Source organism: Artibeus jamaicensis, unplaced genomic scaffold (genome assembly GCF_021234435.1).
Source record: "Artibeus jamaicensis isolate MK-2021 breed Jamaican fruit bat unplaced genomic scaffold, CSHL_Jam_final scaffold_537, whole genome shotgun sequence".
In the NCBI taxonomy this organism is placed as follows: Eukaryota; Metazoa; Chordata; class Mammalia; order Chiroptera; family Phyllostomidae; genus Artibeus; species Artibeus jamaicensis.
In genome coordinates, this window is record NW_026522047.1 from 32,446,670 (window position 1) to 32,472,852 (window position 26,183).

At 39.1% G+C, this 26,183-nt stretch overlaps 1 long non-coding RNA gene across 1 annotated transcript in view; it reads left to right on the forward strand.

The window, feature by feature from the left end:
- LOC119056574 (uncharacterized) overlaps positions 1–26,183 on the forward strand; it is a 332,875-nt gene that overhangs the window by 104,193 nt on the left and 202,499 nt on the right. The window contains exons 4-5 of the long non-coding RNA XR_005083906.2: positions 22,305–22,402; positions 23,600–23,699. This is a non-coding gene — a long non-coding RNA (uncharacterized LOC119056574). The remainder of the gene's footprint in view (positions 1–22,304; positions 22,403–23,599; positions 23,700–26,183) is intronic.

Here is a 26,183-nt window from a genome sequence, read left to right on the forward strand (position 1 = left end):
CAGTGACCTTTGGAAATTACCTAGCCAAACAGAGCAAAATCTTTTAAGAGGCTGCATTGTAGGGTGTTCCAGAATGTTCGGGCTCCTGGTAAGAATTCCTTTGGAAGCTCCACTTTCTTTATTCTAAGTGAAATGCCAGAATATTTTTCTTCCACCTAAGACTTGGGTCTCTGTGGAGTGTATAAAACCAATAATGATCATAGAGGAGTCCCCTAGAGGAGACTGTTGTTCTTTTAAAATCAAGTAAATTAAGTCTTTATGTTCCCAGATTTTATAGCCATAACATGATGTCACTTTCACATAAAGAATCTTTAGAGCACTTTTTACTTGAAGTTTTATATCTGTTTCTGTGAAAAATCTATTTCAGTGACCACAGGCCCTGCTTTTGGCACAAAAGTTTTGCTGTGCTGTTCAGTCCAAATCAAGCCACATTCTTCCACCTGCTGTTGGCCGCTGCAGGGCCTGCGAAGCCGCTCCTGATGTTTGTCTTCTTGCTGCTCTGAGTGCTTGTCCCTCATGAAACACACCAGAGGGGGGCCCATATATTTAGCAATCAGTAGAGTTTCTGACAGAAAGACAAAGAATGTAAATACCAGGCAAAAGTGTTTTCTCCTAAGCTTATGGGGCCTAGGAAGAAAAGAAAAGAAAAAAGAATTGGATGCAATACAGATAGGGGAAGAATTTTTATTAAACCCTTGACTGAGGAAGACAATGGGTATCTTCGATGTGAAAATTTTTATTGTATTTCCCACTTAAAAAGGGCAGAAAAGAAGTCTGTAGTGTTTATTGTTCAGGGAAGTGGGCTTTCTTCCTAATATAACAAAACAGAATTTACGGAGTCCATTCTGTTTAGTAAATAAACTTAAAATTTTTATTGTATTTTCTGGTGAGAAATTCTATATAGGAAGAGATGCTCACTCAATAGACATACCTGTAAACACTTAAGCCAGCTTCTTATGTCCTGACGATGGGGAGGAGGAAGGTGAGAGGCCCTCTCCGGGTGTCAGGGCTGCTTTGCCTCCACACCGTACCTGTCTAGGATCTGCAGGGTTTCTGGAACTGGCAAAAGTATAGTGAGTGCCTGGTAAGTACCTTCAGGAGGTGCTGGGAGGTGCCAAAAACTGAAACACCTGCTTTTAGAGCATTTTTAGATAGGTGGTGAGTTTATAGTTTTGATGTATGTTTTTTTTCCCATACCACCAAGCAATTCTTCAGTTCTATGAGGATATCGACTGGTTGTTCAACAAACGTAATTCAGTTCTAACACTGTCTACCTGGAAACAGCCTCAGATCCTACAGGTTAAGGGCTCAGCCCTATAAGACTGACCCTACTTCAGACTCCAGTCCCAAGTCCAAGTTGTCAACTATGCTTGTGATTTGCCAGTTATAAATTGCAGTTTCTTATGATCCCCTCTTCTCGGGTTTAATTAATTTACTAGACTAGCTCCTATAACTTAGAGAAACATTTACTAATGTTATTTTAAATAGTGGAAAAAATCTATGATTTTTAGTATATGAGAGAAATTATAGTGTAAGTTTCCATGTGTGTCTGTGAAAAATCATATATTGGGAAAACATAAGGTGAAAAGAGCTAGAATAGTAATAGTAACTTAATTACGTGTTATAACTCTACTTCTACCGATCAGTAACCAGATGACATTATAAGTCTCAGTACAGTGTTTGGTCTCTAGCATCCCTTTGTTCATGTTATTGCCTTCCTGTACTCACACATGCACACGAAGACCAGAACATGGCTTCCACTACCACAGCCACAGGAAGGAGAGAACATGACAGTAATGCAAGTAGAAACACAAGCCTTTCTGCTTTCAGTGGCCAAGGGCCTGGCCTAAACAGTATGCTTGGGAAAATGCTGCTGAGGAGGCCGGGAGGAAGTTGGAGAGGACATAAATGTCTTCATTGCTGTAGAGGGAGCCCGAGCCAGGGCCCAGTGAGGAAGTGTGTGCAACGGCAGGGAGTGCCTGCTGTGTGCAGCCTGGTGTCTTGAGACTGTCTCTGCTTCTGCTGTCTGTGAGCAGTTAACTCGGGATGATCTAGAGGCATATCACAGAAGACTTGTCTTGAGACACTTTCACCAGAGTTCCTACAGCTTCTGTACCCTCAAGAAAGAGATGGAAGTGAGGTGAGAAAGAGGATAGAAAGCCAAAGAGAAGGGGTGGGGTGGAGCGTGGGAGAGAGCACACAAGTGGACCTGAGGGAATCTGGAGAAGGGAAAGGGAAGGGATCCCAGCCCTTTGATCAAACTGAGCTGAGATGAAGGGGCATCAATTAACCCGAGTCATGGTTGAAGCTGTCCAAGGGCCAGGTGCCTCCCCTGATGCCAGCATGCCACCATGCAAGCCTCAGAGAAGAGAGGGAGGGAAACGAACCATGTATGTGTTTAAGAAGATTAACTGAAACAGTCCCAAATTGAATGAATTTTCCCTTTATTAACATGACAAGGTGCTCTACAACTAGTGATAATGGCACCTCGAGACTGAAACCACACTTAGTCATAAAAAAATTAGATTGCAGATTCACACAACTGAGCTTTGTGGATTGAGAATCCCCACACACACAGACACACAGACACACAGACACACACATGAGTGCACATGCACTGCATTACAGACAACAAAACCAGGGATGTGTTTGTATGTGTTCAGAGCGGGCCTCTGGGAAATGGGCCACTTTTTCAGAATGAGAATTACTCTTTTCTCATTTTTCAGAGTGAGAATTACTCTTTTTCAGAATGAGAATTATTTTGATCTGAAGGCAGTCAAGACCCTACAGGCTCACAAGAAACTTCTGCCTTCCCTTAAAGAATTTAAATCAGGGGCCTTGTCTGTAGTAAGAGTTACCACCAGAAATAACTGTATGAGTTGTGTGTAGGGCAGGACACACGTCTAATTAGTGAGCATCTGGTCTTTGTATTGTCTTGCAATGATCTTCCTTTCCCTGAAGCCCCACGTGATCCTTAGCACTGAATGTCATGTGTACCTCATGTAGCCTCTCAGTATCTGAACATCTCACGTATGTGTGTCTCTGACTCATAAGCTAGGTTCCCATGCATATGTGCATATTACATTTGATTATTTTCTCTTGCTAATGCTTCTCATGTAGATTTAATTATTAGACCAGCTGAAGGAAGCTTGAGGGTAAAGAAGAGTTTCCTCCTCCCACACATAGTCATTCATGAAGTCGGTTCTCACCCAACTTCATGAATGGCTTCATGTAAGTGAGGAGCTCTTGTATAGAGAAGGGTGTGAGCACAGACTGCAAGAAGAGTCCAGGGGGACAGTGACACTGACCAGCAAACCCCCATTGAAGCAGTCCCATTTTTACCCTCACCCAGAGGCACGTAAAGGTTCCTGCCTTGAGCATTGTGGCTTGCTTGGGTGACATAGAGCACAGCCGGCACTTACATTTCCTGCCACCTCCTGTGGAACAGAACACTACTGGCATTTTGGACTGGATGAGTCTGTTGTTGGGAACTTGTTCTGTACTTTGTAAGATGTTTAGCAGCATCCCTGGCCTCTATGTCACTGGTGTCCCCCCCTCTAGGTTTGACAACCAAAATGATCTCCAGATGTGGCGAAATCACCTTGGATGGAGCAATGCTATTCTAGAATATAAATTCTTTAGTATATAAGTGCCTCCTGGACTTGTAATATAGAAAACTGAAGCATCCAGCATTCTGTGTGTATGACAGTCAGCCTGAGGAAGGTAACACAGGAGAAGTGACAAACGGTGTGAGCAAAGTTGAAATGGCAGGCAGGTGAATGTTAGAAGATTGGCTTCTAGAATTTCTACTTACAACACCTTTTGAATTAAACCTAAGTCATTGAAATTCAACACCTTGCTCTGGAAAACTGCTACTGAATATATTCTGTTATAGCAGCTTTCTATTTTATCTAAAGTATTACTTTTCATCTTCTTTATATATCCTATTTCCCAAGCACTTAATCACATTTATTGCTCACCTTGGACTGTCTCCAAAGTTGTCATGTCCAGATAAAGTCTCAGGATGCTGATAAAGAAAAAAGGAGGTTGAAGAAAGAATGAGGCGCTCAGAGGAATTCCTGAACACCAGTAAAACAGCAAACTTTACTAGTAAGGTCTGTAGAGCAGTAAGGGATTTGCAAGGCAGAGGATAAAACTTTGACCGAAGAAATTTCTTCTATTTCATGTTGAATTTTAATGAGATGTAGTAGTGCAACACAGTGACTTCAAAGTTTTGAGAATAAAAAATAATCCACAAAATACCATAAAGTTAATGAGTCAGTAGATGCTAAGCTAGAAGAAATTACTTTGCTTATACACTAACTCTCCTGATTTTTCTCTTAAGCAAAGTTTTATTCAGGTTTGGGGAAAGAGATTCACAAGAGATGTGCTTTTCCCCCACTTGATTTCCCGTTCTGGGGCTTATTTGCTGTTTCCCGGGGCACTGTTTTAGGCCACAGTGCCCACAAAGCCTCCATTGTGTTAATAATTTGGATGATACATGTGTTTGGGTGCAAAAAGCTCAGTGTCTTCACCTTATCTGATTCCCAAACTTACGTTTTCCCTCTGAGTTAGAATTTGTGCCTCTAATTAATGTAGCAACTTTAGCTGAAAAAAATGTTTGCCCTATAATGAATTTCCAATGGCTGTGGAAGCCTCATCTTCCAGATAAGATGAAAACTGGCATGTCTTCACCGGGGAGCCAGTGTTGTCGCAGTGTCCATCCGTGGTTACATCAGGGTAACAGTGAGCCCCAACAGTCCATGTTAACATGAGCCTGGACTTACACTGCTGCTTATTCCAGCGGACACATGAGAAAGTGGTTTTGGCTTTTCTATCCCACTGTGTACTGTGGCCCGTCTCACCCTAGAGCAGTTTTCTGGGCCAGAGACTTCACTCGTTTAGCATGGCAGGTATCATGACCCGTCTAAGCATCTGGTGCCTAAAACTTTCGCTAACCTGCCCAAACCTGCAGTGGCGAAGGAGTACTGCTGCATTTCCTAAGTGAGCAGGTATTCTAGAAACAAGCACTGAGGGAGGCTCTTCCCCTTTCCTCTCCTTTGATGTCACTTTGCTTTGTTTCCTTTTATTTATTTATTTTCAGCATAGATTAGCTGAGAGCATTTGCCTACCAGATGTGTCTTCAACAATTTATTATAAGGCATTTCCATTATTGTTTTCCTGGCATTATTATTGATGTTCGGTGTGAAGGTATTTTTTGCAGAAGTGATGCTGAGAAAGCATCTGGTTGGGTTAGCTAGCCTGGTTCAAGAGGTGATTCTAAGGCTCATTAACTCTGCACCGCCATCATCCAGTAATGGGCACCCTGGAGTCGCTGCTCCAGGAGTGAACACGGTGCTTCCTGCCCTACTGCCTTTATGGAGGCCTGCTTTAAAGTCAAGCCGTGAGAGATTGTTTAGAAAGTATCTTTGTTTGCCTGCTATTTGCATAACCCGTGGTTTTCATAAATGCTTTGGGTACGGAGAAAATAAAGTCATGTATCCTGTATACATTATTCACCCAAACATTTTAAGGAAAAGCTTGACTGTAAAACAGAATGACTCATTTCACTGAGGAATAGGCTGACATTTTATCGACTTGCCATAAATAGCGCAGTGGGACTAAGTAAGCTGACTTTAAGGATGAGTTTTACAAGGTAGTTTTTTCCTCCTGCTTCTTTGTGGGCTCAGTCACCGGCCCCCTACCCCCCGCCCTGAGAGAGATATTTTTTCATATTTTTTTATTTAGTTATTTTTCAAGTACAGTTTTTTGTCTATTTCTCCCATCCCAGCACCCCCCCCCCCCGTGCTCCCTCCCATTTCCACCCCCCTTAGTTCTTGTCCTTGTGTCCTTCATATTTGTTCCTCCAAATCCCTCCCCCTTTTCCTCCTTAAATTCCCTTCCCTCTCCCCTCTGGTCACTGTCCCCTTATTCTCTATTTCAGTGTCTTTGTTTTTATTCTGCTTACTTGTTTATTTTGTTGTTTAGCTCCCTGTTAAAGGTGAGATCATATGGTATTTGTCTTTCAACACCTGGCCTATTTCACTCAGCATGATGCTTTCCAGTTCCATCCATGTTGCAAAGGGTAGTAGAGAGATATTTATGGGAAATCTACATGTCTCTTTTATATTCTTCCAACCCTTCAGTTCACTAACGAGGATCAGAGGAGGTAAGAGAGAGTACAATAAGGAAAAAGAGGAAGGGAGGGGAGAGGGAGAGAGGGTGGGAGGGGAAGAGGAAGGGAGGGAAGAAGAGGAGGAAATGGAGGAGGAGGAAGAGGGGGAGGAGAGAGGGAGAGAGAAGGCTGTCACCAAGTGAAAATACCAGAAGACAGCTTTTCTCTTTTGAGGGGAAATTAGAATCAGAATTTTTTTGGTGTAGCACAAGAATCCCGACAGTCTCTCCACACCCCATTGTGCAGCAGTGCATGATACCACCTCGAGCGCGGTCCCCTGGACCCAAACCCCAGTCTCCGCTTTGGCTGTTATCTTTTCTTCCATTCCCCCACCTGCTCCTGCCTTTTGTCTTCATCTCCCATCCATGCTGCTGGTCATTTCTAATCTGTCAACTTTCAAAGTCTGTTTCACTTATTTCCCCCCTTTATTTTATCATGAAATACTTGACAGACATCGATGTGTAAGTTTATAGTATACAGCATGACAATTTGATTTACATATATTGTGAAATCATTACCATAGTAGGTTTAGTTAATATTAGTCATCTCATGTAGATACAATAAGAAGAAAATAAAAGAATTTCTCTTCTGTTGGCAATGGTTAGGATCTACTTTCTTAACAAGTTTTCTATGTATCATTCAGCAGTGTTAACCATATTCAGCATGTCAGCAAGCTGTACGTTATATTCCTAATACTTATAACTGGAAGTTCATATCTCTAGACCACCCTCCTCCAATTCCTCCTTCCTCTACCTCTTGCCTCTGGTAACCAAAAGTCTAATATCTTTTTCTATGAGTTTTGTGGGTTATTTTTATGTTTTCATTTGTTTATCAGATTATAGATTACAGTATTTGTCTCTGTCTGACTTATTTTGCTTAGCATAATGCCTTCAAGGCACATCCATGTTGTTGTAAATGACAGGATTTCTTCATATTGTATGGCTGAGTAATACTCCATTGTATGTGTCTACACTCAACTTCTGTATCCATTCTACCATCCATGAACACTTAGGTTGTTTTTATGTCTTGGCTATTATAAATAATGCTTCAATAAACATGGGGGTGCAGATATATTTTCAAATTAGTGCTTTTTGTTTCCTTTGGACATATTCCCAGAAGTGGAATTGCTAGATCAAAAAGTAGTTCTGTTTTAAATTTTTTGAGGAACTTCCATACTGTTTTCCATAGTGGCTGCACCAGTTTAAATTCCTACCAACAGTGCACAAAGGGTCCCTTGTTTCCACATCCTTGCCAGCATATGTTATCTCTTGTCTTTGGATCTATCTTTCCATCTTAACTGAATTCTCTAGTCCTAACCACTATCACTTTTTTTGACGTGGCCAAAAACACCTTGTAACTGGTCCCCTCATTTCTGTTCTTGTTGCTCACACGCCTCCTCCACAATGTAGTTAAAGAGATCTTTGTGAAACTAATTCTTAGTGGTGCAATAGCTTCTCAGAACACCTACAAATAAAGATCTTAAGTGAATTTTAATCATCAGAAATTACCATGTTGTACTACATGGGTATATACTAAATGGATTACATGTGTGTATACACACACAAACAAAATGCATATTGTAGGTGGAATGTTTCAAGAGTACATTATTCATGGAGCATTCAATTACCTAGACATTTTATTTTTCCCAGAAGTTTTCTAGAAATGAGATTTTATTAGACTATCTTGCTATGCTAAAGAATAGAAATCTTAAAATGTTTCTTACCATACAGGTGAATCTTTTTTTTAACTTTTCCTGTTCTTAGCTTATAGGTGCTTCTTCATTCTGCCATTTGACTATTCATTTGAATTTGGAGAGACCTGGCCATGTGCCAGGCATTATGCTGGAAGTTGAGATAAAAGAGTTAATTTTGAACTTTAGGAGTCTGGTGTCCAATATGGGCATCGCTGCAAATAGTCCTTGGATTTCTATTCAGTTTTAAACTTTGACAATAAAATGACAATGATAAAAATAACAGCCATCATAACAGTATCTGTTAACATTTATTTATAGCTTTTTCATCACTGGCATTATACTAAGACCTTTGTATGCATTACGTCATTGCACACTCATAGTTGTTCATAAGGTAGGTGCTATTATTATTACCATTTCACATATGAGAAGCTGAGTTTCAAGAAGGATCTTGGCTAATGCGGCATATCTTAGAAGTGCTAGAGAACAGTTTTTATCCCAGATTTTTATATTCTAAAGCCTGAGTCTAAACCAGCATGTAGTTGCAAATAAAGATTAGGAAGATAGAAAATGAAATGATAATAATTTGCATGTACACTTATTTTAATATTGTTTATGTTATGGTGGTCATTCAAAATAAAATGGGCGCCCTGGCTGATGTGGCTCAGCTGACTGGGCATTGTCCCACAAAACAGGTCACTGGTTTGATTCCTGGTCAAGGCACATGCCTGGGTTGTGGGCCTGGTCCCTGGCTGGGGTTCATGCAAAAGGCAACCGATCAATGCTTCTCTCTCACATCGGTGTTTCCCTCCATTTTTCCATACCTTCCCCTTCTCTCTAAATAAATAAATCAAATCTCTAATAGAAACCAAAGACAAAATAAAATAGGCTGTTTTCTTTAAGGCAAAAACATGAGTTGAATTTATTGTCTCACAGAACTTGCCCTTGAAAAGGATGGACCTTCCTCTCAGTGCATGTGGAGAATGTCACGTGGGTCATCATAACCAAGAAACATGACAGACACTGAGCACAAGGCCCTGTTTGGCTCTCTGGTCGGGGTAGAAATGAAAACTCTTGTGTTTTTATAAAACATACTCTTATATGGATTTCTCATCAATAAAGAAAGTAGCAAAATAAGAAGCTCTGCTTTAACTTTTTACAAAGGAAAATTTTATTGGATGAGGCTACAATATCTTTAGTGTGATTTACATTCACCGTAAATTTAGAACAGGAAAGCACCCACTCCACGTGCATCATTTATCTGAGCAGGAACAGGCAAGCCTCTCTCAGAGGACAGAGAAGCACATGGGGCTTCGTGCCCCGTGGAGCGCTGGCCACTGACCTGGGAAAGAGTCCGGGAGGGTCTGTGAGAACCTGCACCAGGGCTCCTGAACCTCGGCGTTATTGATTTTGGGGGCTGGATGATTCTTTTTTGTTCTGGCAGATTCTATGCATTGTAGGATGTTTATCAGCATTTCTGGCACCTATCAACTAGATATCCCTTCCTTTCCCTCTTCCTCAACCAGGTAACAACCACACATGTCTCTAGACATTGCGATCTGCTGACTTATACTGAACAGTAGATATGTCACAAAGTCACAAAGCCATTGCAAGCACATTCCTGTGGTTTCATTTCTGAAGCTCATTTCGTATGTCCTGAAATGACAGAGCGATCCAAAGCAATTGAACTGCACAGATGAAAAAACCGCATGAGATTTTTCTTATGTGCTCAATGGCACATAGAAAGCAGATGAGTTGGTTATTTTGATAAGGTAGATAAGGTAGTCAGTACAGTGTATACTTAAGAAAATATAGTCATGAGGGCATAAATATGCTTTCCTCCGGCAATACTGACTTTGTTAATAAAGTTTGTTAAATAATTCATAAATCATATATTTTTGTTGTGAGCATCTAAGCTCCACATTTTAATCTAGTCTTTCAAATTTCACAATTAAATTTGTCTAGTAGGTAACTTTAATCCTTATTTATTATTTTCAGTATAACTTTTTGATTTAACTCCAGGTAAAAGGTGAATATCTTCAGATTCCAAAATTCTTACCAGAGACTGGGAGTTAATTCATTTTGTACAGTAACCCAGCTGAGAGGTTTTTTCCTGTCCCATTTGTTGTGACCAATCTTTATGGTCATGAAAAGAATAACGGAGGCTGTAATGGTCAGACTTTATCGACTCTGATTCAGTCTTCAAATCTAACTAAAATCAGCCCGCAAACTTTCTGGGAAATCTCATTCAGCTGATATATTGAAAAAACACCTTGGATTTTAAATTTCCAATTCAATTTTAGTTCTGTCACTGAAATATAAATCCCCATAATTAACCTTTTATATTCTTTAGCTTATTATTTGTAGGATTTTAGGAATTTCATTCACCGATGTCTGAGACAATTAATGACATCGTGATATAACAGTTACTGACTACAGCCATATTTTGCTAGTAGTTTCTGTTAATATTCTTTTTAATTGGACCTCATTCTTCAAAATGGAATTCATCATTGTTCTCTACTCTTCTCAAGTACCTTTTGTCTAAAACGACACAAGTGTGAGATCTCTGAAACCTCCTACCTATTGTCTTTGAGGTTCTTCTCTCCTTCATTACTTAAACACTGAGTCCTGCCAATCTTACGTTCAAGTGCCTCACAAATAATTAAAACAATAACAAAAGCTATTCCTCCTGCAGGGCTTATTCTAATTCAGGCACGCTTTCTGCTGCCTTTTAATTAATCTCCCAATTTAAGCTTTTACCACAGTTAGACTAATACTACATACTGTTGAGAGATCCGTTTCTCTAAATATCTGTGTTCATGCTATCGCTGTGCTTCAAAAAGCTTCAGTTGTTCTCTACTGCATGCAGGATAAAATCTAAATCCTTTAGTTTAACATTCGAAGCCCATCAGAGTCTGTCATTTGCTATCCGTCCACACACATTTCCTCAAATGTTGGGGACAACTAACACTTCATTTCCACTAGTTTTTTTCTTTTTATTAAATTTATTGGAATGACACTGGTCAACAAAATTATACAGGTTTCAGGTGCACAATTTTACAACATGTCATCTGTATACTGTATGTTATATTTATAACCCACTAGTTTAAAAATATTAATTTTTTGCAATTCAAAAGACATATCACCTACTTTCAATACCAATAGACCTCGCATCTCAGATCTTAGACATTGATTTCATTTTACTTGTTTGAAAAATCAGCAAATGTCACTAATCTCCTAACTATTTCATGTTAATACATTTGTTGAACCTATATAGTGGGGCTGCGGGAATTTCAAAGTAATTTATTGTATGGGTTATTCAAGAAGCTTTTAGTGTAGTTGGAGCAGCAAGGAAATACAGAAGGAAGTTCTAAGTTGTCTGCTGCAGTTTGTAAATTTTCAGTAGTTGAAAACATAAGTATTTAGTATGTCTTTATGTATGGCATGTGCTTCTTATTTGTTTGTTTTTTTTTAACGAGACTTTAAGCTCCTGAAAGGATGAGTGCTGCCTTCTCTGTGTATGAATATGTGTTTTTGTATTTCTTCCTATTGTTAGATAGTGCTTGAGAAAGATGGATTGCATGAACTTGTAGAGTTGGGAAGGGGGATATTTTTTTCTTGCCAAATAGCTTAGGTGAATTAGAAATCTTTACTTCTCACAAGTAAGGCCTTAGAACGTGGTTAGTTACCACTAATGCCTATGGAAGAAAAAAAGCAGGTCAGATGGCACAGTGAGCTGGGCGGGTTGGACAGGTGGGGACGGGGCTGACTGGAGAGCTGATGCCTTTTCCGAGGGAGGCAGCTGCTACTTCACAGGAGCTCCTCTGGCCTCATGGACTTTCTGTCCGGTGTTGTCTGATCTAAGTTTCCAGAGAAGATGGGGATTTGCACTTTTATATGAATATCCAAAACTGTTTCCCTTAAAATTTGACAAACCAAATTCTACAGTCATGTAGGCTGAATTTGTTCTTATCTTGCTAGCGGTGAATCTGCAGTCTTGGCCATAGGAACATTTTTGTTGATGATGTGATTATAGTAGAAATCTCTCATTGGACATAATCAAGGTTGGCATCTGGTCAGTTAGTTAGAAAAGTCAGTTAAATTGGCAAGTCAAAAACAAACGATTGACTTATATAGAATTCTTAGAGTAATACACAGTGATGCACATGCAAAATATTTTTTATTAATTTAGAATATACAAATTAAATTCCTTCACCAATCTTTTCATGTTAGAGTGAGTTCTCTGAGTGTGAGTTCACTGATAGAATTGTTGAATTATTTTTCTTTTTTTAAAAGATTTTATTTATTTATCTTTAGAGGGAAAAGGAAGAAGAGAAGGAGAGAAATATCAGTGTATGGTTGCCTCTTGTGGGTTCTCTGCTGGGAACTGGCCTGCAACCCAGGCATGTGCCCTGACTGGGAATCAAACTGCAATCCTTTGGTTCACAGGCCTGTGCTTAATCCACTGAGCTACACCAGCCAGGGCTGAATTATTTTTCTTGTGAAGACCAAACACATTGTTATTCTTCATTCCCAGTTTCCATTTCCTTAAAGTGAAGAAGTTTAAACACTTGCCAGGCAGGTTGAGTACAGAATCTTTCTAAATTTCTATGACTTCCAACTATTACACTGGTTGTCCCAAAATGAGACTGCATTATTTTTAGTGACTCAACATTACCCAAAGCATTTCCCAAAGCATTTAAATTAGTTTCCTCAGAAGCAATTCTATTTTGATACCCCATTTCACCAATTTATATATTTAATAACATGTAATTACAATGTAAAATAAAACTAGCATATACAAATTTGGGAGCAAATAAAACTGACTCCTGGCAACCATTTACTTCAACAGATGGGAGCAGGAGAGCACAGAAATATAAAGATTAGCTTCTTAGCCACAAGCATCACATGTTTCGGGCAGCTATCAGTAAGTTTTAAGAGAAGACTAGAGAGCCTGGGTTAATCCAGTCACCTAATTAAGTGAAGATCATTTAAGCAAGTAATCTGTTCAAGCATTATACTTCATTGTACTGATCTATAGTATTGGCTTGTCCTATGAGACCCTTAGCATTGCACAGCATCACCCACTATCTGTGCATCCCAAAGAGATGTCCCAGAGTTGGTTACAAAGGCTTTAATATGCTTTCTGTGACTCTCTCTGGGAGGGGCACCAGGCACAGGAGATTGATGCTAATCCTCTCTATCCTGTGTATAGATATATTTTCTTTCCAGGAGGTTGTCTAGAATAGAAATCACTTTATGAATCTACTACGATGTCTACTAGGAGATGAAGAATATTTTAGTGCAGTATACAGCACCATGCTTTTGAAAGAGACCATTCTAAAGTACAGGTTGCTTCTCTAGGAGAAGAATTCTGTCTTCTCACCCAGAAGTTCCACTCCATTTCTTTTCCCAGTTCTTCCATAGAGCAATTCTTTATGGCCATACACACACACATATGGTTCACACTCAGATTAGAATTCCAGTGGTACAGGGTGTGGTAAGAGTAGGCTTACAGTTGTGAATATGCAAAGCACAGTTTATTCTTGTATTATCAATTAATTATTTTCCATATGAACAAGTGTAAACCTACCCTATATTTGTCCTTGTAAAGCAGTTCATTTTCTTTGAAGGAATCTAAAAATATTCTATGCCTTTTTTTGCCCCATGCTTATTATTTTTTAACTGTTGTTGATAATTGTTTGTACAACTTGAGCTGACTATGTTAAATCTCAAGGCTTTGTTTAGGCTCATAGATATTATATGCATTTGCTTTAAAAAATGGAGGATATATATGAATTACAAAAATGCAAAAAAGTTAATGTCTAACTACATGACCAATTGTAAAATGACTTGTGACAAACTGACCTTTCCTACTGGTTTAATTCTTTGCAGTAGCAGTGATAAATGGTTACAGTAGGTATTTTAATACTTATTCATCAGTAAGCATTTAAAAAGCATCTGTTAAGTGAGACAGGTCTCCCAAGTGAGTGTTCAAAGTTTTTTCCAAATGGTTTATAAATCACCTTAGAAGTTTGTTCAGTGTCCAGATGCCTGAAGCCCATTCCAGATGTATGAAGTTGAATCTTTAGCTACAGAGCTTGGGATGTGCATGATTATCAAACCCTTTCAAACCATTGAAAACCAGTTGTCTTGGCATATGCAGTCTGTGGATTAATAAGAAATGATTTCTTTTCAAGAGTAGGCCCAAAGTGGTGGTTAAAATCTGGCAGAGGGCAAGTAACCTCACCCTAGGGTTAGAGCTCACAATGAAGCTTTGCTGCCTTGGCCTTTCTGCCTGTTGAACTTTGCTTAAAGCCAGTAAGAGATTCAGAAACCTGCAAATAAATCCTGCTTCTGACTGGCCAGCTACCTGGAAGCTAGTATTTCCAGGCTGCCTTAAATCTCAAGATCGGATCAATTTTTTCAGCGCACAGAGCTCAGCATCCAACCCTATGCTGGGGGTACATTTAGAAGCTGAACTTTATTGATAGTTCATTGTAAGGAGTTTGTGGGCTGTGTAAAAGCTATCGATGAACAACAGCATAAAGGAATCTTTTGGTTCTGTTTATTGTATTTTGCTTCAAAAGGAGACTCAATCTTATTTTTATAGATAAGTGCCATTCTGGAATTGATTGAAGTCTGTTAAAACATTTCAGGTATCTGATATTTAAACATAAAAAAATTTTTTAGTTCCTTATTCAGTGAATGTGTAATAGGTAGAGACTTGTGGGTATTTTTAAGTTTTATTTGCTTTGAGTGTCATGAAGTGTTAGGAGATATAATATTCTAATTCATACCCATGTTCACTTTGAAGGATACATAAAATTCTCTTTTTAGTGAGCCACATTTGGCTACTTTTCACCTTTTGAAAATGTCATGTGCAACCTTTTAAAATTAAAGACTGCAGGGCTCAATGGGAGCCTCATACCACACAGCAGAGGCGAACAGCTCTGAGCTATTACGCTATAGATTATGTATGTGCTACCTACCAAGAGAGGTTATAGGGAGTCACACTCTGGAGATCTTACACAAAAAAGGAAAAGGTGGACACTGTGTTCTCAAAATGCCTTCACAGCAATTCTCTCTGAAAGACGAGCAAAAAACAGACTAGTTTCATGAGGCTGTTCAAGTCTTGAGCTGGGTCCCAGATGGACAACCCTGCCTTCCCTAGACAGCTCTCAGGGATGTCAGCCTTGTCCTGTGACTCCTGGCCACATCCCCATCATTTTCCACCTTCCCCTTTTAACCGCACCAACGATAACGCATTGTACATTTCATATTTTTGAGAAGTGGTGTCTGAATGTCTCTTTTCAAGGCTGGATAAACAGAATTGGCATCACTAATCCATCTAATCCAGGGATATTTTACATCTCCAAGAATTTGTTAATTCTTCTAAGTATTGATATCTTTGTCCTAAATTAAACCTAATTTGGCTCTTCTTTTTGTTCTGTGATCAAATTTATGATATCCATTTTTAGGTTAAACAGTCACAGTAGCCTGAGGCTGCTGTGGTGTCCCATCAGAATGAAAGCCCCTACAGGGTTCTTAATAAGCATTGATGATATGTTGCCCAACCCCCTAATAGGCAATTTAAAAAACATAAAAAAATAACCCATAAAATTTATAAGAAATTCTAGTGTTCTGATTTTGAGCATGGTTCCTATTTCAGTACTGTTTCTGAAATACTAAATTTCAAATTATTACTAAAATTGATTGTGGTTCCTCTGGTTAATGGGAGCTTTGAAGTTCGCTGCTTGTTGGGTGGTCTGCGCTGAAGGAGGATGGTCTTCGTAGGGCTGGTGGCTACGAAGGGTTGGCCTCTTAATTTTGGTGACTGCAGATCATTCATATTAAATCCTGTATTTTATCCTCTGCCATTTGTACCACAATTACTGATACAGTGTTGCTTTTTCCTTAAAAGAAATTTAGAGTTTGAATCACGGGTGTATTTTCCCCCAACTTTCTTTTCTGAGTTGCACACAGGGAAGGCATTATCATTCAGATGTTCTTTTAATCATCTTGTCCATAACCTTACCAGCAATCGGAACAGATTAGTAATTTGTGAGCCATGTGTGAAAAACAGATATCTTGCTTCACTGAGAAAATAGACAATTTTGTGAAATATTGGCCATTTATCTGTCAGAGTGGGCCATTATACATTGAACCACAGTAAGAAGCCACTGGGCACCTTCAACTCTTTTTATTTATGCTTTAATAAAGGATTTTTTTTGTATCTGGTGTAAGGCTGATCCAAATTCTGCTATATTTTGATTTATCTTTGCTAAAACTAGGTAGATATAAATATTAATGAGGACAATACCATTAGAAGAATAAAATTAGAATGCATCGGGAAGATAAATGTATTTTTTAATTAAAAATATCAATCATCAGGAAAATAATGAAGAAAATCGGAGTAAAATAGTGTGGATTATCTTTTTCTCTTCACTCTCTCTACTGTATATGCTTGGCAGCTTCTAATGCAGCAGACATGAAGTCTGCCCAGTCATCTGCTTTTGGGATCCATTATTGAGTGTAGACCATTTGAAATGCAGGAGGCTTTTCATGTGTGGGAATAAGTATGGAACTCATTGTCAGAAGACTTGCCTTTAAATTCTTGGTCCATAGTCTACAACATATAAATTATGTGACCCTGTATGAGTCATGAAGTCTTTCTGAGCCCTGACATTCTCATCTGAAAAAATAAGAATAATAAAAATATTTTTGTTTTCTCTGTTACAGGGTTGTAATAAGCAGCAAATAATTTATGTGAAAGATACTGGAAACCAAAAGCACCCTCAAGGATTATTATTTATGCTTCAAGGCATGCATTGAACGTGGTCTGCATAGTCTGTATTTTCAGAAACTCACTCTCCATCATGTTGACACTTGCTAATTTTAAATCATGCAGCAAATGAATGGTTCAGATTGGAACACCTGCTATCACCATTTTTTTAAAAAAGAAAATGACTATCATTTGATTTACAAGAACATTTTATCTTAATAAGTTCAGTTCAGCATTTATTAGCATGTGTTAGCCTGAAATTCCCTTAACATCATATTTAATTCTCAGATATCGAAGTATTAACCATATTATTCTTGGACACTATGCTCAGTAGGAATTGCTGGCCTCAATAGTTCTCATTATTTTCCCAGAAGTACTTTAAAAATTATAGGGCTTGAAAATAAGGGGAAAAAACTACAGTGTAGTTCAAGAGAATACAGATCTTTTGACATCATATTTCTGTACTATGTTCTATGTTACATAAATGTGTAACTATGTGTACTATGTGTCTGCGTTTTGTAGGCAATAACCCATCAAGAAGCACCTTTCCTATTTTATGTTATTAAAAACAATATACGTGTTACAGGACAGTTGCAAAGATGAACATGAATACTCATCATTGCACAACACAAAATACTTTTTATTTACTTATTTTTATTATTTCTTTTAATATATAACCTTTGTAATATTTTTCCATTGTCATTTAGTTCCTTATACTCCCCTCCCCTCAGCAATGTTGTCCATGTCCATGAATCCTTTTTCTTTTTCTTTCTTTTTTTTTTTTTGCTTAATCCCTCCACCCCTGTAATTTTTATTTTAAAAAAGCTATATTTGTTGCATTAGGTATTGAGAAAAGAAGAAGGTTGTGAGAACATCACAGAACTCATGATTCTTCCCATGTAGTGAGCATTCATGAAGCCTGGCACTGGCCTAGATTTTAAAAGGAGAGAAAAGAAAGGAATGTTTGACCATGGCCCTGACAATGTGGTGGATGGCAGGGGAAAGGCGTGAAAAAACGTGACCAGTACTGTGTGATTCTTGGCTAAAATAAGCAATCTCATTTAAAATCCTGTATTTGTTTAGAGCAAGTAAGCATTGTGTTATGGGAGACACCAGCATAATAAATGTGGTAGCTGAGTTGAATACGTACATGATTTGAAAAGAGGGAAGAGAAGAAAAAGAAGTTGCAAAATGGAAGAACCACACAAGCAGACTTGACACCAGAAGGGAAAAAGATTTATGAAGTCCCGTTCTTTAAAGATTGTATTATGACTTGCTGCCTACCTAACAGTTTATTGTTTTATATCTCTGAAAATATGATTGTGTTAAATGGAGAAAATTTAAAAAGGTTTTGGAAAAATTCACTATCATTGTGGCTCTTAAATGAAACTAAATGTAACCTGCTCATTTGTCTTATTTTAAACCTCCTTAAAAGAAAACCATCTAACAGTTCATTTGATAGCATTCATACTTCTTGGTGACTATCATTGTTTTCACATAAACATTTGCTCTGGCTCACCTCAAAATGTCCTAACCTGGGTCTTTAGAAGTTGTATATTTTCTGAGCTGGAAACCTCAGGACTTGTGCATGGCTTCTAAAGTGTAGAACCGAAATAATATTATAGTTTTAAAATTATTTTGCTTGTCTTAAACACACTTCACCATAGAGTACTTGAAAACTGTGCTGCACAGGATTGAAGAAAAACACACTTGTTTTGTCTCCTAAGTATTACCCTTTAAGAGGCCTGACAGGTGTCCAACCTTCTGGCATCTCTGCGCCACAGTAGAAGAATTGTCTTGAGCCACACATTAACTACATTGCAACATGTAATCATCAAAAATTCTCATCATGTTTTAAGCAAATTTATGACTTTGTGTTGGGCCTCATTCCCAGCTACCCTGGGCTGCATGCAGCCCACAGGCTGCAGGTTGGATACTCCTGCAGTCTGCGATAGTTTTTTCTTAGCGTTGCTTAGCATTTTCAATAGTAGTATGGCTGAAAGTACAATAGGCCCTCTTATTCACAGGAGTAAGTTCCAAGGCCCCCAGTGGATGCCTGAGAAACTCAGATAATACCAAACACTAACCACCTTCTTCGACTGGGTCTAAAATATGGCAGCAGCTTCTTCACTGGCAGATGCAGCCTCTGCAGTGATTTTCATATTTTTTCAGTTCAATCCCATTCCTGGATCTGTGTAACTCATCCTTTACTTTCAGTAAATGGCCTGGACACTTGTTTCCAAGGATCCCTTGCTGAAGTCATCTTCATATAAGCTTTCTGGGACATCTTCCTGTGCATCTCTGTTCTTGTCTTCCACAGATAATTTACTGCCTTTTCCATCTTAGCGAAGAACTTATCACATCCTGTGGCTGTAACTTTCACAGTTTCAGGTGCAACACCAAAACTAGCATGAATTCTTTTTCCTTCTTCACAATTTCATAGACAGAAGATTCATTCTTACCATAAATCTTAGCAACCTCAGCATACAATTATTTTTCTTTCCTTGAAGTCAAAAACTTCACCTTTTCACTTCAAGGAAGAACTTTCCAGTTCCTCCTCTTTGGCTTATCCGAATTCACTAGCATCACTATTCTTGCTCTCAGGGGCCATTGCTAAGTAAAATAAGGGTGACTTGAACACGCACTGTGATATTGTAACAATCTGACACCCGATGGCTACTGAGTGACTAACAGATGGAACAGCTACAGCGTGGACATTCCAGTCAGTCTCCAGATTTCATCCTGCACTCAGAATAGCATGCAATTTAAAACTTTCGTGAATTGTTTATTTTTGGAATTTCCCATTTAATATTTTCAGTCCACACTTGATATTTGGGAACTGAAGCTGCAGAAAGCAAAACTGCAGATAAGCAGGGGCTACTGTAGAGCATAATCTCAAAGTCAGTTGCCCTTTAAGTGCCATCAATAAAAAATGCTTTGTTCCATTTTGTCAAGCATCTTAATGTGTCTTTTATAACATGCATATAACCACTGAATTGGTACCCATATTCCGTAAACAGCATGAGGGCAGGGAGTGCAGAAACGTACACATACTGTCTTTTCTGGGGCCTTCCACCACAGGGTGGAATTTTATGAGTGGTGGAGGTATGCAGAAGAAACCTTTAGAAATCACATTTCCACTCTAAACTTTTAAGAACATCCTGAAATACAGTACTTTATGGGTACATGTAGTTCAAGGATAAATAGAGGAGTAATTTGCCATTTGTACCAAATTAAATCAGGCTTTCAGTTCAATCAAAACAGCTTGCAGCTGGATGCAATAATCTGATTTCCTGACACTCGGAGAAAAAATTGAAGCCCTCCACAAGCCCCTGCTGATCTCCAACATGAAATACCGTTGGCTGGCAATATCACTCAACCTCTAAATGCCTTCACATCTCAGAAGCTAAAAAAATGCAAATCAGGCAGGAGGGTAGCTGGAGTTGGCTCTCAGGTGGTGTTTTATTAAACTGGGGGAAATAACATAGCCCATGACTCGAAAGAATCATATTCTTGTTCTTTCTCAAAGCAGCTATTTTGTTAAATATGCCATTAGTTGAATCTCTGTATTAGTGTCCTGGGAGTACTGTTTTGACATTGGTTGTATGTTAAAAACATAATAAAAGGCTTCAGAGAACAAATTCCAGAATTCTGTTTGAATAACTTGCTATTTTCTTGGGTAGGTAATGAGGCAGATAAAGGTAAATCTTAAAGTATCCATTAACTGTTTGTTAATCAATATTGCGAGGATCCAAACTCACAGATATGTGTAGTCCTGGCACTTTAGTTCAATGTAGAACAATTGGTTTTCATCTTGAGCTTTTACTGATAAATGTAGGCCTTTCTGCACGTTTAATGAACTTTTTCTAGTGCCCTGGCACTAAATATTGCTGAATTAGGGACACAGGAGCACAAAGTGCTACACCTTTGAAAGAAAGCTTCTTGCATTTAAAGTGTGAAACTCCCTCTAGGGCTTATAATGGGGTTTTAAAACCTTGCTTCCTTTATCACACACCTTATCTTCTGAATAAGCACACAATTTAGGGGAGAGGCAGAGGATCCAAGGAGGTCATTGTTCAGATGAGGAGTTCTCAGCTTAGGGATTCTGGGATTTTCCCTCCCTTCATTTTGGGAGGAGAAGAATTGCTGGGCCTGTTTTCATTCAACACCCTGACAGTAGACAGATGGAACACTCAAATGGGGCAACTGAGGAGAGATTAATAAAAGGACCATTTACAAAGGTGTGAACAGAGTTACAGGAAGCGGCTTTAACCACAGTGGGAAGCTTTAATCACCACCACCCACTCAAGGAGATAGGAGAGGAAATGGTTCCTAGAACCCAGAGCTGGAGCTGAAGAGGAGGAGTGCAGCCTGCCAGGACTTCTGGTCTCCTGAAGAGGAAGCAGCCACTGGCAACTGGGAGCCCAGCAAGGAGTGGGTTAAGGAAATAAATACCACAGGATCTCTCTCCAACCTCTGATCTTGTACCAATGCTTCCATTTGGCCCAATCTAATCAGAAGCCAGTGAGCAAAAGAGCTCAGTCGAAGCTTCATGTAGAGAACAGCCTTCTAGTTGACCTGGAGCAGAGGAGAGAAGCTGGAAGTGAGTCTGGAGGGATGTACAGGAATATGCAGCCCACCAAGAAGGAGGCACTTCAGGAGACTCATTTATGAAGACCAGAGGGCTCTAGAAGGAGTCAGCGTGAGAAGTTATCCCCTGGCTGGGATCTTAGCAATTCCGCTGGTGGAAGATCAAAGGTGATGTGGCAAACTGATGTCCCCCCACCCCATACCTCTGCTCCCCTGAAATTCTTTGGGATAAACTCAGAGGGTAATGACGGGGAGGGGGAGAGGAGGGACATTAAATCAGATATAATGTTGATATAATATTGAAGTGTGAAACTATGTGGAATTATATTAGAGCTTCTACTAACTAAAAGTCAATAGGAAGCTTTAGGACCTGTTTAGGATGCCATTAAGGGAGATAAGAAATGGTAGTTCAACAGAGCGTGGTTGTAGTCAATGATTGTAAAAAGGCAAAATCATTAAATGTTTGTGCTATACTGAGTTAAGTCTCTTCAGTAAACTAGTTACATTGGAAAACTTGGAAATAATAGTGCACATGTACAATTTATATGACCGTTTATGAGCTTTGGTTTAATTGTGGCACCACTCTGAATGTGTAAACTGTATATTCTTGACTCTGATTTGCAGCTGAAAGACTGGGACCAACACTTCTTTGCCTAAAATGCTATCATGAAACTTTTATCCCTGTATTAAGAATGCTTCCTCTTACCTGGCTGGTGTAGCTCAGTGGATTGAGCGCAGGCCTGTGAACCAGATGCTCGTGGTTTGATTCCCAGTCAGGGTACAAGCCTGGGTTGCAGGCCAGTTCCCAGTAGGGGACTCATGAGAGGCAACCATACATCGATATTTTGCTCCCTCTCTCCTTCCCTTCCCCTCTAAAGATAAATAAATAACATATTTAAAAAGAATGCTTCCTCTTAATGTCTAAATCAAATTATCCCAAGTATAGAAATTCCCATGGAAACCTGTAGTGTTTGATCTTGATTATTAAAGAACTTGGCACTACTTTAGACATTTCTAGTTTGCCATGTACTGTCTCACTGTAATATGTGTTATTTACTTTTAAGCAATAACAAACCGGTGATGATCTAGAGGAAGAATCAGGAGGCCCTGTATCCCCTTCAAAGGTTGTCGGTACCCTTAGAAGACCTCTCCCTGGCACCAGGTAAGGGCTTTGAAGTTAGCTGAGATTGCTTGTTGGGTGTGGTAGCCCCTAGTTTTGCTCAGTGATTTCTCTGTCCCTGACACTTGAAAAGCTAAACTTTCTGCTCTCTGTGGTGGAGTGGAATCATGTTATTAGTTTGGGCCAATGAAGTATTTGAAATGGTACTTATTTCTAGACCAAAGTACCTACCTTTGATAATTTGGGGTGGTCACATACGTTAGCCTCATCTGACAAACATACCTGGGAAGGGCGAAAGGGTGCAGGTCCTGGGTGTCAAGAACCAAGTATCCATCTCAGAGACCTGCTTATACAGCCATACGATCTGCAGGTATCCAAGTCACCTACTGTCCTAAGATCGCCCGAGCCTCTGAGGCTGATTGGGAGCCATGTCCAGGGACAGATTACAGGCCAATAGCACTTTGATACTTTCAGAGAAAAAAATACAGAATTTTTCTGGGGCTGTCAGAAAACTGTAAAACATGTAAAACTTTTTTTTTTGTAAAACAGTGGACTCTTTCGCCTCATGTCCTCTTCCCTTAACTAATATTTAAGGTTTCTCATGCCTTTTCAAGCCCATAACTTTAAGGTTATTTGCCATATGTAGAATTTCTTGCTGCCATCTTGGGACACCTAATAGCCTCTTACTGGCAAGAGTCACCATCAAGATTTCCTTCAAAATGTCTCTTACTTGCTTATCTTCCATGGTGTCTGTGCCCACAGCAGGCTTGTACAATTTTTATGTGCTAGGGAGAAACACAGTTGCCCCACGGTTGACCTCTCCTGTTCTGTCACCATCATAGGGAAGTCAGTCTTTAATTGCATCTATCTTCATCCTCTTCTGGGCTGAGGAAACTCCGCTGTCATTCATTCCATCAGTTCCAGGGGACACTTACGAAACTCTGACTGGTCTGCCTGAGCCCCATTCATGGGCACATCTAACTTTATTTTCCTGTTTCTGAGGACATAGAAAGAGTAGATTTCCTAGTCTGCTTTGCAACTGGATTAAAGCTATGTGGCTGGGTTCTTGAAGTTTTGTTTGAAGAAATTTTAAACTGAAAAGAATAGATGCTACACTGATTATAGCAAAAAGGCTGAGGAAAAATTGATTGAAGTAATTCTGGACACTTCCAAGCTCCTTCCCTGAAAACTTCATGCTGCTTTTTTTAATCCCCCTTCCCTGATGGTGGTGATCTGAAGGGCTTGTGCTAAGCTGACGATTGCTGAGGATGGAAGAAATCCAGATCCTAATGTCTTCAGATGGAAGGGCTCCGCTACCAACGTACACTGGCTTTTTTTTGTAAGTCACAAAAACTTTGGATTTATCTTTCATGGCAAAAATGTTAGGACAGTGAACCTTTTCAATTTCAGTTTTCATGCTTTTGAGGTGCGTTTGGGCTTCAAGTTGCATAACTGTGACTGACCAACTGCTCTCACAGTTCTGCATGGTTAGTTTAGGTCCTCTCTCTGAAATGGAGGGACTCGGGCACAGATCGTTGTGTTCTCACTCTGTTGTGGCCTCATCCGCTTATACTTACTCATTTTCATGTCTAACATGATAATAATTTAGAATAGTCTTTGTAAAGTATTTTTTATACAAATGTCGTTTCTCTTTCTTTTCTTCCTTCAATATCCATCTTCTCCCTTTTCTTCTCTCTCTTTTCCTTCCTTCCTTCCTTCCTTCCTTCCTTCCTTCCTTCCTTCCTTCCTTCCTTCCTTCCTTCCTTCCTTCCTCCCTCCCTCCCTCCCTCCCTCCCTCCCTCCCTCCCTCCCTCCCTTCCTTCCTTCCTTCCTTCCTTCCTTCCTTCCTTCCTTCCTTCCTTCCTTCCTTCCTTCCTCCCTTCCTTCCATCTTGCCCTCTGTTTACTTTTTTTCTTTTGCCATTTAGTTTTTGCACACACAGTATCTTCTTTTTGGAACTTTATTTTTTCCTTTGTCTTCCTTTCACCTTGATAAACCTGACTCAGTCATCAGGAATCAGGTTAGAGGTTCAGTTTTCCTAGGAGGTCTCCTCTCTTCCCCCAAGACACATTTCTACCATATTCAGAATATGGCCTTTTGTAGGACTTCTCCTTGCTGTTAAGTCTTTCTATTTCACTTCTATCTCCCCTGCTAGAATTCTAGCTCTTTGAGGAAAGCAGCTCTACCTTCATTGCATTGTTAAGTTCTAGTATAAATGACTGGAACATAGTTGTCAAAAGTATTTGTTTAGAATGCAATAGGATATCTAGAAAGCCACAAGATTGCCAATTTCGTATAAATTTTGATGAGTACACTATGGCAATAAGACTTCAAGATTTGTGTTCATTTACACTGTAAAAAAATTTTGAGTTTTATATGAGGTCTGTCTGGAAAAAGTCCAGCCATTGTTAATGTAATGAGGATGGTTTGCGTGACATCAGTGTAACCTGGCAGCCAAGGAGAGTAGACTGGAATATGCATGTGTGAACAATGACTTCACTATACTAGTCAGTGGGGGTGTAGATGCTATTGAGTGATCATGTATACTGTGTGGCCATCCCATTCAAAAAGAGTAAGTGGAGCAATGAATCTGCATCAAATTTTGCATTAGGCTTGAACATTCCTCTGCAGAAACTATTCAGATGACTCAGAAGGCCACGCCTATAGTCAGCTGGTGATTGGCAGCTTCACCCCCAAAACATGCCTACTTATGTATGCATTGTGCCTGGTGCAGAGATTTTTGATGAAACATCAAATCACTCAGGTGATTCAGCCCCCCTACAGCCTTATTTGACACCCTGTGACTTCCGGTTTTCCCCAAAACTAAAACCACTTTTGAAAGGGAAGAGATTTCAGACTGTCGATGAGATTCAGGACAATATGACAGGACCACTGGTGGTGATTAGGGAACTTGTGAGGTCCCAAGGTGCCTACTTTGAAGGGAACTGAGGCTTCATTGCCCTGTGTACAATGTTTCTTGTATCTTCTTCAATAAATGTCTCCATTTTTCATATTACATGGCTGGATACCTTTTGGACAGACCTGGTACACTCTACAGATTTTAATGGTGATATCTGAAAGTTCTGGTGATGTATTAATATAGTTTTTAGGAATATAATTTATAGCACTAGTGAATATTGACATTGTAAAATGAAACCATTATATACTTTTTTGGAGCTATCAGTGAAACATAAATGTCATGGTGAATTGATGGCCCACTGTCATCCTTTTTAAAAAATACATGAATAAATCCAGTTGTTGAATTATAAAATTTACCTTTTTTTCTTTTTGCAATTATGTTTCCATTACTTTTCCATCAACATATTTTGTTATTTTAATGATTATGATGATTAAATGTGGGGTTAGTCTGTTATGATTAAATGTGGGGTTAGTCTGGATTTGCAGAAGACTATTCTGTACTATGATCTTTTACTTAAAATGCATAATTCATCTGTGCCTTTGCAGGGAGTTATGATTTACATGTGTCATTTCTGCCCATTCTCTACCTTTTAGATCTTAGTGGGATAGTGAGTGAGCAAAAAACAATTAAGAGAGTTTAAGGAACAATCAGAATTAGTGTCATGCAACAATTAAAAAAATAGAGTTCTCTCAATGTAATGAAACATAAACTGACCTGGTAACAAGAAAACTGGGAAGACCTAGGACTTAAAATAAGAACTATTTTAGTATCTCAGATTATACCATGCATATTTTAATGGAAGCAGTTGATAATTTGTTAATATTAACATGACTAAAATAGAATGAAAAGAAAAAGGAAGGAAATAAGTAACAAAATTTTAACAAATATCTTATTTCAGATATA